Genomic DNA, 14,099 nt, shown 5'->3' on the forward strand with positions numbered 1-14,099 from the left:
GGAGTACCGGTCTCCCTATCCTAAAAATAAAAGACGGACTACAAACGCCGCCATATTGGGTGTAGGGTGACGATAAAAAACGCACCAGAATCGTGTAAAATTAAGATAAATAGGTGTGAAGAAGAAAGGTAAAGGCAAAAAATATATATAATTGAACCCAAAAGGGACAAGAAAAAATGAATAAAATAAAAAAATTAAAAATAAGATAAAATAAAATAAAATATAACATATATAAAATAATTTTTGTAAAAACAAAAATAGGTATAGCCGAAACATGAAGGAAGTGTAATGTAATAGTGTCAAAGGACAGCTGTACTGGACCCAAGGTTGTTGTGGATAAGAGTGATATGAGTACTAAGAGCAATAGGAGGAGTAAGCCACAGATCGTAATAATAGTAAGAAAGGAGAGAAAAAGTGACTAGAAAGGAAAACGAGACCCAACATAGGTGATGTGTTCATATGACCCTAATTTAGAGAAGTGTAATTCAGTAAATACACTGTATAAACAATTAAGTAAAGCATACTGAAAATAGATTCAAACATTTGAGACAGTATATAAATCCAAGTACCCACAATAGTACAACATAAAACACCAATAGAGCGAATAACAATATGCTTTCACAAGATAAGTAGTGATCACTTTACAACAAATACAAAGGAAAATTGGATTTGTATAACCATGAAAACATGAATTATAAAAGAAGTAAACAGGTTATAAAAAGAAATGAAGTTCATGATCCGTATTGTGGCCTCGGTCCACCGCTTGCAGGTGACAGATCCAGGCCGCCTCTTTTCGGCGTAAAATCATTTCTCTATTGCCCCCTCTCGGATGGGCAGGGACAAATTCGATGCCATGGAACCAGATTCTTGGATCATTAGGGTGAACAAGTGTCATATGTGTGGCAAGTGGATATATAAAATCATGATTTTTATGGCTCGCAAATGTTCTTGTATTCTGAGTTTTCATGGGCGTATGTTGCTGCCTACGTAGATCTTATTACAAGCGCAACCCAGAATGTAGACAACAAATTTAGTGTTGCAATTAATAAATTGGTGAATAGTGAAACTCCTCACATTGTGATAACAAAAGTCCTTGATTTTATCACGACCATAGATACAGACATTACAACCATGACAGACATAAAACCCCTGGGGTTTTATTGGAAGCCAAGTGGCAGAGCAGGTGGAAGCAATGTAGCTAGGACATAAGTGATCTCTAAGGGTAAGTCCTCTTCTGTAGGTGATCCTAGGTTTGTTAGATATTATTCCTTTCAAGCCCGGAACATCAGTTAGTAAGGGCCAGTGACGTTTGAGAATTTTATAAATACCCTGGCTATGGATCGTGTACCGAGTCACAAAAGATAGAATATTCTTGCCAGTCTGCCTGGACCCCTGTGTCCTAGTCACCAATGTGTCCTTCCTGGGGGTCTTCATAATGCGATGAACTGCTTGTGTTAGATCATGTGCGTCATAACCCCTGTTAATGAACCGGTGTCGTGTGTGTTGGATTTGTGTCCTATAAATGTCATTGGTACTACAGTTTCATCTGACACGTACCATTTCCCCATAGGGGATATTGTGAATAACCAAAGCAGGGTGGGCACTGGTAGCATGGAGAAGACTGCTACATGCAGTGGATTTTCTAAAAAGAGCACTCTGTATACTGTTATTGTGTATGAAGAAAGTGATATCCAAAAAATCAATGGTATTGTTGTGATGCTGTAAGCTAAGTTGTACATTGTAAGGGTTGTTATTGAGAAAGGCATGGTATTCATTAAGCTGGTCAATGGTCCCATTCCAAATGATAATGATATCATCAATATAACGTCCCCAGAAAACAATGAAGTTGGTCCAGGGCGATGCCAGTTTCCCCCAGGCATGTGTTTTTTTCCCACCAGCCCATAAACAGACAGGCATATGATGGGGCAAATTTAGAACCCATCGCTGTCCCTTTCAATCTGGTGATACCATACATTGTCATGTAGAAAGTAATTTCTGGACAAAATAATGTCAATCCTTTGAAGAAACATCTGATTGTGTGCATAACAGTCAGCAGACCTGGTATTAACCACTTCGCTGCCAGGCCTTTTCCCCCTCCTGTGCCGAGCCTTTTTTTGGCTATTTGGAGCAGTTCGCGCTTAGGCCCTCATAACTTTTTGTTCACATAAGCTACCCACGCCAAATTTGCGTCCTTTTTTTCCAACATCCTAGGGATTCTAGAGGTACCCAGACTTTGTGGGTTCCCCAGAAGGAGGCCAAGAAATTAGCCAAAAAACAGTGAAAATTTCATTTTTTTCAAAAAAATTGGAAAAATGGGCTGCAGAAGAAGGCTTGTGGTATTTCCCCCGAAAAGGGCATCAACAAAGGGTTTGCGGTGCTAAAATCACCAGCTTCCCAGCTTTCAGGAACAGGCAGACTTGAATCAGAAAACCCAATTTTTCAACACAATTTTGGCATTTACTGGGACACACCCCATTTTTATGATTTTTTGTGCTTTCAGCCTCCTTCCAGTCAGTGACAGAAATGGGCATGAAACCAACGCTGGATCCCAGAAACCGCAACATTTCTGAAAAGTAGACAAAATTCTGAATTCAGCAAGGGGTAATTTGTGTAGATCCTACAAGGGTTTCCTACAGAAAATAACAACTGAAAAAGAAAAATATTGAAATTGAGGTGAAAAAAACATCACTTTTTCTCTACGTTTTACTCTGTAACTTTTACCTGCAATGTCAGATTTTTGAAAGCAATATACCGTTACGTCTGCTGGACTCTTCTGGTTGCGGGGATATATAGGGCTTGTAGGTTCATCAAGAACTCTAGGTACCCAGGGCCCATAAATGACCTGCACCCTGCAGTGGGTTTTCATTCTATGCCGGGTATACAGCAAATCATTTGCTGAAATATAAAGAGTAAAAAATAGCTATCAAGAAAACCTTTGTATTTCCAAAATGGGCACAAGATAAGGTGTTGAGAAGCAGTGGTTATTTGCACATCTCTGAATTCCGGGGTGCCCATACTAGCATGTGAATTACAGGGCATTTCTCAAATAGACGTCTTTTTTACACACTGTCTTACATTTGGAAGGGAAAAATGTAGAGAAAGACAAGGGGCAATAACACTTGTTTTGCTATTCTATGTTCCCCCAAGTCTCCCGATAAAAATGATACCTCACTTGTGTGGGTAGGCCTAGCGCCCGCAACAGGATATGCCCCAAAACACAACGTGGACACTTCACAGAAAACAGAGCTGTTTTTACAAAGTGACTACCTGTAGATTTTGGCCTCTAGCTCAGCCGCCACCTAGGGAAACCGACCAAACCTGTGCATTTCTGAAAACTAGAGACCTAGGGGAATCCAAGATGGGGTGACTTGTGTGGCTCGGACCAGGTTCTGTTACCCAGAATCCTTTGCAAACCTCAAAATGTGGCTAAAAAAACACATGTTCCTCACATTTCTGTGGCAGAAAGTTCTGGAATCTGAGAGGAGCCACAAATTTCCTTCCACCCAGCGTTCCCCCACGTCTCCTGATAAAAATGATACCTCACTTGTGTGGGTAGGCCTAGCGCCCGCGACAGGAAACGCCCCAAAGCGCAACGTGGACACATCCAAATTTGTGAAGGAAAACAGAGGTGTTTTTTGCAAAGTGCCTACCTGTAGATTTTGGCTTGTAGCTCAGCCGCCACCTAGGGAAACCTACCAAACCTGTGCATTTCTGAAAACTAGAGACCTAGGGGAATCCACGATGGGGTGACTTGTGTGGCTCGGACCAGGTTCTGTTACCCAGAATCCTTTGCAAACCTCAAAATTTGGCTAAAAAAACACATGTTCCTCACATTTCTGTGGCAAAAAGTTCTGGAATCTGAGAGGAGCCACGAATTTCCTTCCACCCAGCGTTTCCCCACGTCTCCCGATAAAAATGATACCTCACTTGTGTGCGTAGGCCTAGCGCCCGTGACAGGAAATGCCCCAAAGCGCAACGTGGACACAGCCAAATTTTTGAAGGAAAACAGAGGTGTTTTTTGCAAAGTGCCTACCTGTAGATTTTGGCCTGTAGCTCAGCCGCCACCTAGGGAAACCTACCAAACCTGTGCATTTCTGAAAACTAGAGACCTAGGGGAATCCAAGATGGGGTGACTTGTGTGGCTCGGACCAGGTTCTGTTACCCAGAATCCTTTGCAAACCTCAAAATTTGGCTAAAAAAACACATGTTCCTAACATTTCTGTGGCAGAAAGTTCTGGAATCTGAGAGGAGCCACAAATTTCCTTCCACCCAGCGTTCCCCCACGTCTCCCGATAAAAATGATACCTCACTTGTGTGGGTAGGCCTAGCGCCCGTGACAGGAAACGCCCCAAAGCGCAACGTGGACACATCCAAATTTGTGAAGGAAAACAAAGGTGTTTTTTGCAAAGGCCTACCTGTAGATTTTGGCCTGTAGCTCAGCCGCCACCTAGGGAAACCTACCAAACCTGTGCATTTCTGAAAACTAGAGACCTAGGGGAATCCAAGATGGGGTGACTTGTGTGGCTCGGACCAGGTTCTGTTACCCAGAATCCTTTGCAAATCTCAAAATTTGGCTAAAAAAACACATGTTCCTCAAATTTCTGTGGCAGAAAGTTCTGGAATCTGAGAGGAGCCACAAATTTCCTTCCACCCAGCGTTCCCCCACGTCTCCCGATAAAAATGATACCTCACTTGTGTGGGTAGGCCTAGCGCCCGTGACAGAAATCGCCCCAAAGCGCAACGTGGACACATCCAAATTTGTGAAGGAAAACAGAGGTGTTTTTTGCAAAGTGCCTACCTGTAGATTTTGGCTTGTAGCTCAGCCGCCACCTAGGGAAACCTACCAAACCTGTGCATTTCTGAAAACTAGAGACCTAGGGGAATCCAAGATGGGGTGACTTGTGTGGCTCGGACCAGGTTCTGTTACCCAGAATCCTTTGCAAACCTCAAAATTTGGCTAAAAAAACACATGTTCCTCACAATTCTGTGGCAGAAAGTTCTGGAATCTCAGAGGAGCCACGAATTTCCTTCCACCCAGCGTTCCCCCACGTCTCCCGATAAAAATGATACCTCACTTGTGTGCGTAGGCCTAGCGCCCGTGACAGGAAACGCCCCAAAGCGCAACGTGGACACAGCCAAATTTTTGAAGGAAAACAGAGGTGCTTTTTGCAAAGTGCCTACCTGTAGATTTTGGCCTGTAGCTCAGCCGCCACCTAGGGAAACCTACCAAACCTGTGCATTTCTGAAAACTAGAGACCTAGGGGAATCCAAGATGGGGTGACTTGTGTGGCTCGGACCAGGTTCTGTTACCCAGAATCCTTTGCAAAGCTCAAAATTTGGCTAAAAAAACACATGTTCCTAACATATCTGTGGCAGAAAGTTCTGGAATCTGAGAGGAGCCACAAATTTCCTTCCACCCAGCGTTCCCCCACGTCTCCCGATAAAAATGATACCTCACTTGTGTGGGTAGGCCTAGCGCCCGCGACAGGAAACGCCCCAAAGCGCAACGTGGACACATCCAAATTTGTGACGGAAAACAGAGGTGTTTTTTGTAAAGTGCCTACCTGTAGATTTTGGCTTGTAGCTCAGCCGCCACCTAGGGAAACCTACCAAACCTGTGCATTTCTGAAAACTAGAGACCTAGGGGAATCCAAGATGGGGTGACTTGTGTGGCTCGGACCAGGTTCTGTTACCCAGAATCCTTTGCAAACCTCAAAATTTGGCTAAAAAAACACATGTTCCTCACATTTCTGTGGCAGAAAGTTCTGGAATCTGAGAGGAGCCACAAATTTCCTTCCACCCAGCGTTCCCCTAAGTCTCTCCATAAAAATGGTACCTCACTTGTGTGGGTAGGCCTAGCGCTCGCGACAGGAAACGGCCAAAAACACAACGTGGACACATCAAATTTTTTCATAGAAAACAGTGCTTACCTGTGGATTTTGGCCTCTAGCTCAGCCGGCACCTGGGGAAACCTAGCAAACCAGCGCATTTTTTAAAACTAGAGACCTAGGGGAATCCAAGATGGGGTGATTTGCGGGGCTCTGACCAGGTTCTGTTACCCAGAATCCTTTGCAAACATCAAAATTTGGCCCAAAAACACTTTTTCCTCTCATTTCGGTGACAGAAAGTTCTGGAATCTGAGAGGAGCCACAAATTTCCTTCCACCCAGCGTTCCCCTAAGTCTCTCCATAAAAATGGTACCTCACTTGTGTGGGTAGGCCTAGCGCCCACGAAAGGAAATGGCCCAAAACACAACGTGGACACAACATATTTTTTCACAGAAAACAGAGGTGTTTTTTGCAAAGTGCCTACCTGTGGATTTTGACCTCTAGCTCAGCTGGCCCCGGGGGGGGGGAAATGCCCTAAAATAAATTTGACCCCCACCCCCCCAAACCCCCCCTGCCCAGGAGCGACCCTTGCCTACGGGGTCGCTCCCCCTGCGTGACATTGGCGCCAAACAACAAATCCCCGGTGCCTAGTGGTTTCTGCCCCCTTGGGGGCAGATTGCCCTAAAATTGACCACTCTGCCCCCAAGGGGGGCAGAAATGGTCTAAACACAGTTTGCCCCCCAGGGGAGCGACCCTTGTCTGATGGGTCGCTCCCCATCTCTAAAAAAACAAACAAACAAACAAAAAAACACAAAAAACAAATTTGCCCTGGCGCCTACAGGTTTCTGCCGCCCCTGGGGGCAGATCGGCCTAATAATAGGCCGATCTTCCCCCAGGGGGGGCAGAAATGGCCTAAAATAAATTTGCCCCCCCAATCCCCACCCCCCCACCAGGAGCGACCCTTGCCTACGGGGTCGCTCCCCCTGCGTGACATTGGCGCCAAAAAACAAATCCCCGGTGCCTAGTGGTTTCTGCCCCCTTGGGGGCAGATTGACATAAAATCGACCAATCTGCCCCCAAGGGGGGCAGAAATGGTCTAAACACAGTTTGCCCCCCAGGGGAGCGACCCTTGTCTGATGGGTCGCTCCCCATCTCTGAAAAAACAAACAAACAAAAAAAAAACACAAAAAAAAAATTTCCCTGGTGCCTACAGGTTTCTGCCCCCCCTGGGGGCAGATCGGCCTAATAATAGGCCGATCTGCCCCCAGGGGGGGGCAGAGATGGCCTAAAATAATTTTGCCCCCCCTACCCCCCCCCCCCCCCGGGGAGCGACCCTTGCCTACAAGGTCGCTCCCCTTGCGTGACGGCGCCAAAAAAAGATCCCTGGTGCCTAGTGGTTTCTGCCCCCCTTGGGGTCAGATTGACCTAAAATCGGCCGATCTGCCCCCAAAGCAGGCAGAAATGGCCTAAATACATTTTGCCCCTCCAGGGGAGCGACCCTTGTCCAAGGGGTCGCTCCCCATCTGTAAAACAAAAAAACTAAAAAATCCCTGGTGCCTAGTGGTTTCTGCCCCCCTTGGGGGCAGATCAGCCGAATCAAAATAGGCTGATCTACCCCCGGGGGGCAGAAATGGCCTAAAATAATCCCCCCCCCCAGGGAGCGACCCTTGCCTAAGGGGTCGCTCCCCTTGCGTGAAATTCACGCAAAAAAAAAACTCCCTGGTGTCTAATGGTTTCTGCCCCCCTTGGGGGCAGATTGGCCTCATCAAAATAGGCCAATCTTCCCCCAAGGGGGGCAGAAATGGCCTAAATATAATTTGCCCCCTAGGGGAGCGACCCTTGCCCAAGGGGTCGCTCCCGTTGCATGAAATTTGCGCAAAAAAAACAACTCCCTGGTGTCTGATGGTTTCTGCCCCCCTTGGGGGCAGATCGGCCTAATAATAGGCCAATCTGCCCCCAGGGGGGGCAGAAAAGGCCTTCCCAAAAACATGCCCCCCCTGGGAGCGACCCTTGCCCAAGGGGTCGCTCCCGTTGCGTGAAATTCGCGCGCAAAAAAAAAAATCCCTGGTGTCTAATGGTTTCTGCCCCCCCTTGGGGGCAGATTGGCCTCATCAAAATAGGCCAATCTGCCCCCAAGGGGGGCAGAAATGGCCTAAATATAATTTGCCCCCTAGGGGAGTGACCCTTGCCTAAGGGGTCGCTCCCCACCTAAAAAAAAAGAAAACAACCCAAAAAAAAAAAAAAGGTCCCTGGTGCCTAGAGGTTTCTGCCCCCCCTGGGGGCAGATCGGCCTAATAATAGGCCAATCTGCCCCCAGGGGGGGCAGAAAAGGCCTTCCTAAAAAAATGCCCCCCCTGGGAGCGACCCTTGCCCAAGGGGTCGCTCCCTTTTGCCAATTTCATTGAAAAAAAAAAAATCCCTGGTGTCTAGTGGGGTTTCAAAAGCCGGATTGCAAGCAATCCGGCTTTTGAAACCTGTGAGAGACTTCAAAGGGAAGGAAATACATTTCCTTCCCTTTGAAGCCTCTCGGGGCCTCCCCCATGACATTGAAAGAGAAATGCAAAAGCATTTCTCTTTCAATCGCGCTGGAAGCTCTGCTTCCAGCGCGATGGGGGAGACCCTGTGACTAATCAGCGCGCGCTCGCGCGCTGACGTCACAGGGGGGGTTGGGGGGGTCATCCCTGACTTGGGGGGGTGGGGGGGAACCCCACAGAGGGAGAGCTAGCGCTCCCTCTTGGCTCTGTGCACAGGACGTAATGGTTACGTCCTGGGCACAGCAGCACTGTGCCTCAGGACGTAACCATTACGTCCTGGGCACAGAAGGGGTTAAGAAACATGGTGACTGCTTGGATTCAAAAAGGTTTACGTATACACGTGTATAAGCTATGTACATCCATGGTTACAAAGAGGAGGTCCTCAGACCAGGTAAAGTCATCAAATTTGTTGACGATATCTTTGCTATCCTGTATACAGGAAGGCAAGTTGGTAACAAATTTCTGTAGATAAAAATCAACATATTCAGCTATTTTTTCTGTAGGAGAGTCAATCCCAGAGATAGTGGGTCTTCCAGGGGGGAAAGTGCCACCCTTATGTACTTTGGGAAGTATATAGATACACGGAAATTTAGGGTTAGAGACATGTAGATATTTAAGTTCGTCATTGGAAAGTAACCCTAATTCATGCCATCCCCATAGCTTGTTATTAATAAAATCAATTAGACCACCAAAAGGATTGTGTGTGAGATGTTTATAGCAGGTGGTATCGGCTAGTTGTCTGTTAATTTCCTCCATGTAGTCCCTATGGTTCATGACCACCACGTTACCTCCCTTATCAGCCTCACGTATAATGATGGATCGATCGTTCTTAAGATTCCGAAGAGCTTCCCTCTCTGTAACCGACAAATTGTTCACCTGCCGCCAATTGCGAATACGAGCATTTAATGTATGGTGTAAATCAGCAGAGACTCTTTTTGTAAATAGCTCAATATTACTATGAGTGTTGGCCGGTGTAAATTTGGATCGCGGTTTAAATCTCGTTATTCTTTCAGGTTTTTCGGAAATCCCTAGGTCAATCCTAATGTCTTCTATCACCCTGCTGTCATCATCTAAGGACATAAGTAACTGCACATCATGTAAATCAGAAACTGACTGAATCAAGGAACCAGTTTCAAAAAGGGGAGTTGCTGCGTCATTTGTCTCTAATTGAAGTGTACCTTTGTCAATAGTAGGTACAGATGAGAAGTGGTTTCGAAGTTTGAGAGACGTTTTTTCCTTAATGTTGTCACTAACATTTCATATTATACGTTTCACTACCTGCTATATACATCCCATCGACATCACCTTCTTTCTTGCTATATTACGGGTTACACACTGCATATTATTTAAATGCATGATCTAGAATACGATATGCATGCGTTTGTCCACATTATAGATCTTTGATTGATCATTTCAATTGGTTCCCCTGTACTCTCATTTTTCTCTCATCTCCGGTTGTGGTTTCTGTACACTTCTACATCTACCTGCTTCTCTCCGCACTAGGGACAGAATATATATGTTCTCTCTGGTTACTTTACAGCCCTGAAGAAGCCCAATGTTGGGTGAAACGCGTTGGCTATTCATCGTCTACTTACCTTCTGTCTAAGAATTCACTACAGACTATTCATCGTCTACTTATTTTCTGTTTAATAATTTACTACAAGGACATAAAGGTGGTCATTACAACCCTGGCGGACGGTGTTAAAGCTGCGGTAATACCGCAAACAGGCAGGCGGACAAAAAAAGGGAATTACGACCCTGGCGGAAACCGCCAACTAAGACAGTCACTTTAAAACACCGCCCGCCACGGCGGTACAGACAAACAGCGCGGCGGTTACCGCCAACAGACAGGCGGAAGACAATGTACCGCCCACATTATCACAACACACCAATCCGCCACCTTTTCCGGAGCGGATTCACCGTGGATAAAAACACGGCGGAAACAACTTGTGCTATGGGAAAACGCTCACCTCAACACATCCCACGAGGAACGAGGACACCATGGAGCCGGAACTACAAATACTCCCTGCCCTTGCATTCCTGCTCATCTACGACCAACAGCGACGTAGGCGCAGAACATACCGGTGAGTACAGCACCTACGACACGGGGGAGAGGGGAGGCAAAAGTTACGGGGACACCCACCAAACACCCCCACCCTCGCATATTACAACATACACACCAATGCATTCACAAAAATCACAGTAACAACCCACAATCCCCCCGGAAGAATGCAAAGACAAAGCGAATAGCGGTCAAACTTTGTATTGTGCCAATATACTACTCATTAAAACATATACAGATATATATATCACGAAATCTGTCAAAAATAAATGTACAATACAAGAAGTAGTGCAGATATGTACACAACAATGTCCGTGCACCAACAGTCCAAAAATGCATGGGCGACGCCCACAATAGATACCTGACCAAAATCCGAGAGAACACTGCCGGGGCATCAGATAGAAACAATACAGGCACCTCAGGGGGAAGGGAAGGGGGGGCACCTCAGCCAGATGAATGCGAAGCCAGATCCACGACGGGGCTCCATGCCCATTGATGTATCATGGGGAGTGCAAAGCCACAGTCTCTCAAGTCTATACAGTGGGTGGGTTGCCCACTGTGCCATCCTGGTGAGTGCAAAGCCACAGTCTCTCAAGTCTCTACAGTGGGTGGCTTGCCCACTGTTACATCCTGGGGAGTGCAAAGCCACAGTCTCTCAAGTCTAACAAGTGGGTGGCTTGCCCACTGTTACATCCTGGGGAGTGCAAAGCCACAGTCTCTCAAGTCTCTACAGTGGGTGGCTTGCCCACTGTGCCATCCTGGGGAGTGCAAAGACACATCTTCGCAAGTAGATGCAGTTCTCTACTGGTACTGGGTGGGACTGGTGCCCAGACTGGATGAGTCTCCCTGTGAAAGTACATGTCCTGTCACAGTCCCAGCTGCACATGGGAGAACGATGCCTGATGTGCCGGACTATTCATATCCACACGGTCTTTGCCCTGTTCAGCGGTGCTTTGCCATGGCAGTCTTTGCCCTGTTCAGCGGTCTTCACCATGGCAGTCTTTGCCCTGTTCAGCGGTCTTCACCATGACGGTCTTGGCCTTGTTCAGCGGTCTTCACCATGGCAGTCTTGGCCTTGTTCAGCGGTGCTTTGCCATGGCGGTCTTTGCCCTGTTCAGCGGTCTTCACCTTGGAGGTCTTTGCCCTGTTCAGCGGTGCTTTGCCATGGCTGGCTATGGACTGTTCAGCGGTGCTTTGCCATGGCAGTCTTTGCCCTGTTCAGCGGTCTTCACCATGGCGGTCTTGGCCTTGTTCAGCGGTCTTCACCATGGCAGTCTTTGCCCTGTTCAGCGGTCTTCACCATGGCGGTCTTGGCCTTGTTCAGCGGTCTTCACCATGGCAGTCTTGGCCTTGTTCAGCGGTGCTTTGCCATGGCGGTCTTTGCCCTGTTCAGCGGTCTTCACCATGGCGGTCTTTGCCCTGTTCAGCTATGCTTTGCCATGGCTGGCTATGGACTGTTCAGCGGTGCTTTGCCATGGCAGTCTTTGCCCTGTTCAGCGGTCTTCACCATGGCGGTCTTGGCCATGTTCAGCGGTCTTCACCATGGCAGTCTTTGCCCTGTTCAGCGGTCTTCACCATGGCAGTCTTGGCCTTGTTCAGCGGTCTTCACCATGGCAGTCTTGGCCTTGTTCAGCGGTGCTTTTCCATGGCAGTCTTTGCCCTGTTCAGCGGTCTTCACCATGGCGGTCTTGGCCTTGTTCAGCGGTCTTCACCATGGCAGTCTTTGCCCTGTTCAGCGGTCTTCACCATGGCGGTCTTGGCCTTGTTCAGCGGTCTTCACCATGGCAGTCTTGGCCTTGTTCAGCGGTGCTTTGCCATGGCGGTCTTTGCCCTGTTCAGCGGTCTTCACCATGGCGGTCTTTGCCCTGTTCCGCGGTGCTTTGCCATGGCGGTTCTGGTACGGATTTTGGTGTGTGGCATTACGATCTCCACAATGGACATTGGTGTGTGGCATGACGATCTCCACACTGGACATTGGTGTGTGGCATAACAAAATCCACACTGGACGTTGGTGTGTGGCATGACGAACTCCACACTGGACGTTGGTGTGTGGCTTGACGTTCCATCATTGCCCAGCAGGGCTGTGGGATTCTGGACCCTCATGTGACTCCGGCGGTGGCGGTGGTCTCCTGACCAGTAACGATACTTGGGCCCTCCTGGGCTATGACTCTGGCGGTGGTCTCCTGACCAGTTACGATACTTGAGCCCTCCTGGGCTGTGACTCCGGCGGTGGCGTGGTCTCCTGACCAGTAACGATACTTGGGCCCTCCTGGGCTATGACTCTGGCGGTGGTCTCCTGACCAGTTACGATACTTGAGCCCTCCTGGGCTGTGACTCCGGCGGTGGCGGTGGTCTCCTGACCAGTAACGATACTTGGGCCCTCCTGGGCTATGACTCTGGCGGTGGTCTCCTGACCAGTTACGATACTTGAGCCCTCCTGGGCTGTGACTCCGGCGGTGGTCTCCTGACCAGTAACGATACTTGGGCCCTCCTGGGCTATGACTCTGGCGGTGGTCTCCTGACCAGTTACGATACTTGAGCCCTCCTGGGCTGTGACTCCGGCGGTGGCGGTGGTCTCCTGACCAGTAACGATACTTGGGCCCTCCTGGGCTATGACTCTGGCGGTGGTCTCCTGACCAGTTACGATACTTGAGCCCTCCTGGGCTGTGACTCCGGCGGTGGCGGTGGTGGTGGTCTCCTGACCAGTAACGATACTTGGGCCCTCCTGAGATATGACTCTGGCGGTGGTCTCCTGACCAGTTACGATACTTGAGCCCTCCTGGGCTGTGACTCCGGCAGTGGTCTCCTGACCAGTAACGATACTTGGGCCCTCCTGGGCTATGACTCTGGCGGTGGTCTCCTGACCAGTTACGATACTTGAGCCCTCCTGGGCTGTGACTCCAGCGATGGCGGTGGTCTCCTGACCAGTAACGATACTTGGGCCCTCCTGGGCTATGACTCTGGCGGTGGTCTCTGGACCAGTGACGATACTTGGGCCCTCCTGGGCTGTGACTCTGGAGGTGGACTCCTGACCAGTAACGACGGTGCTGGCGGTTGTGTCTGGACCGCCGGAAATTATGGTGCACTTCTCCGCCGTGACACTCACAACAGGTTGGGGAGACTTCCTCGGGACCTTCCCCACCTTCTTTTAAGTTACAGATGACTCACCAATCGCCTTGGATCCCATTTCACTGTTGTCCCACCAGGAGTCTTGACACGGTCCCGTCGTCCACTCTCCAATTTTGGAGCCTTTACAGGAGGTGGGCTGACAGTGCCTTGGCTCCGGGTCCTACTGCCTGCCCTGGTGGATGGGGCACTCCAAAAAACTGGTACACGCACCACTGGTACTGGAGGCTTTTTGGCTGAGGCGCTACGACGGGACTGATGAATTGGAGGGGGGTGGGGGCAAAAAGGTCAATTTGACATAGGGACAGTTTCTGACGTACACTTGGATGGGTAGCTGGAGGGGCTCAGGGAGTGGAGGAAGAGGAGGTGGTTGTAGGAAGTGTCACTTTAGGTGTTTTGGGTGTAGGTGCAGGTACTGGAGGCTGTCGTGAGGTGGATGGATGTTGGGTGAGTGATTGCCGGCGTTTGTGTACTTTGGGAGGGGGCGTCACAGACACACTGGGAGAGGACACAGGGGACGTGTATGTGGAGGTGGTGAGCGCAGGTGAG

At 48.7% G+C, this 14,099-nt stretch overlaps 1 pseudogene; it reads right to left on the minus strand.

Moving 5' to 3' along the window:
• LOC138297142 (b(0,+)-type amino acid transporter 1 pseudogene) overlaps positions 1 to 14,099 on the minus strand; it is a 119,053-nt pseudogene that overhangs the window by 32,305 nt on the left and 72,649 nt on the right.

The sequence above is a fragment of the Pleurodeles waltl genome, chromosome 5 (genome assembly GCF_031143425.1).
Source record: "Pleurodeles waltl isolate 20211129_DDA chromosome 5, aPleWal1.hap1.20221129, whole genome shotgun sequence".
NCBI classification, from domain to species: Eukaryota; Metazoa; Chordata; class Amphibia; order Caudata; family Salamandridae; genus Pleurodeles; species Pleurodeles waltl.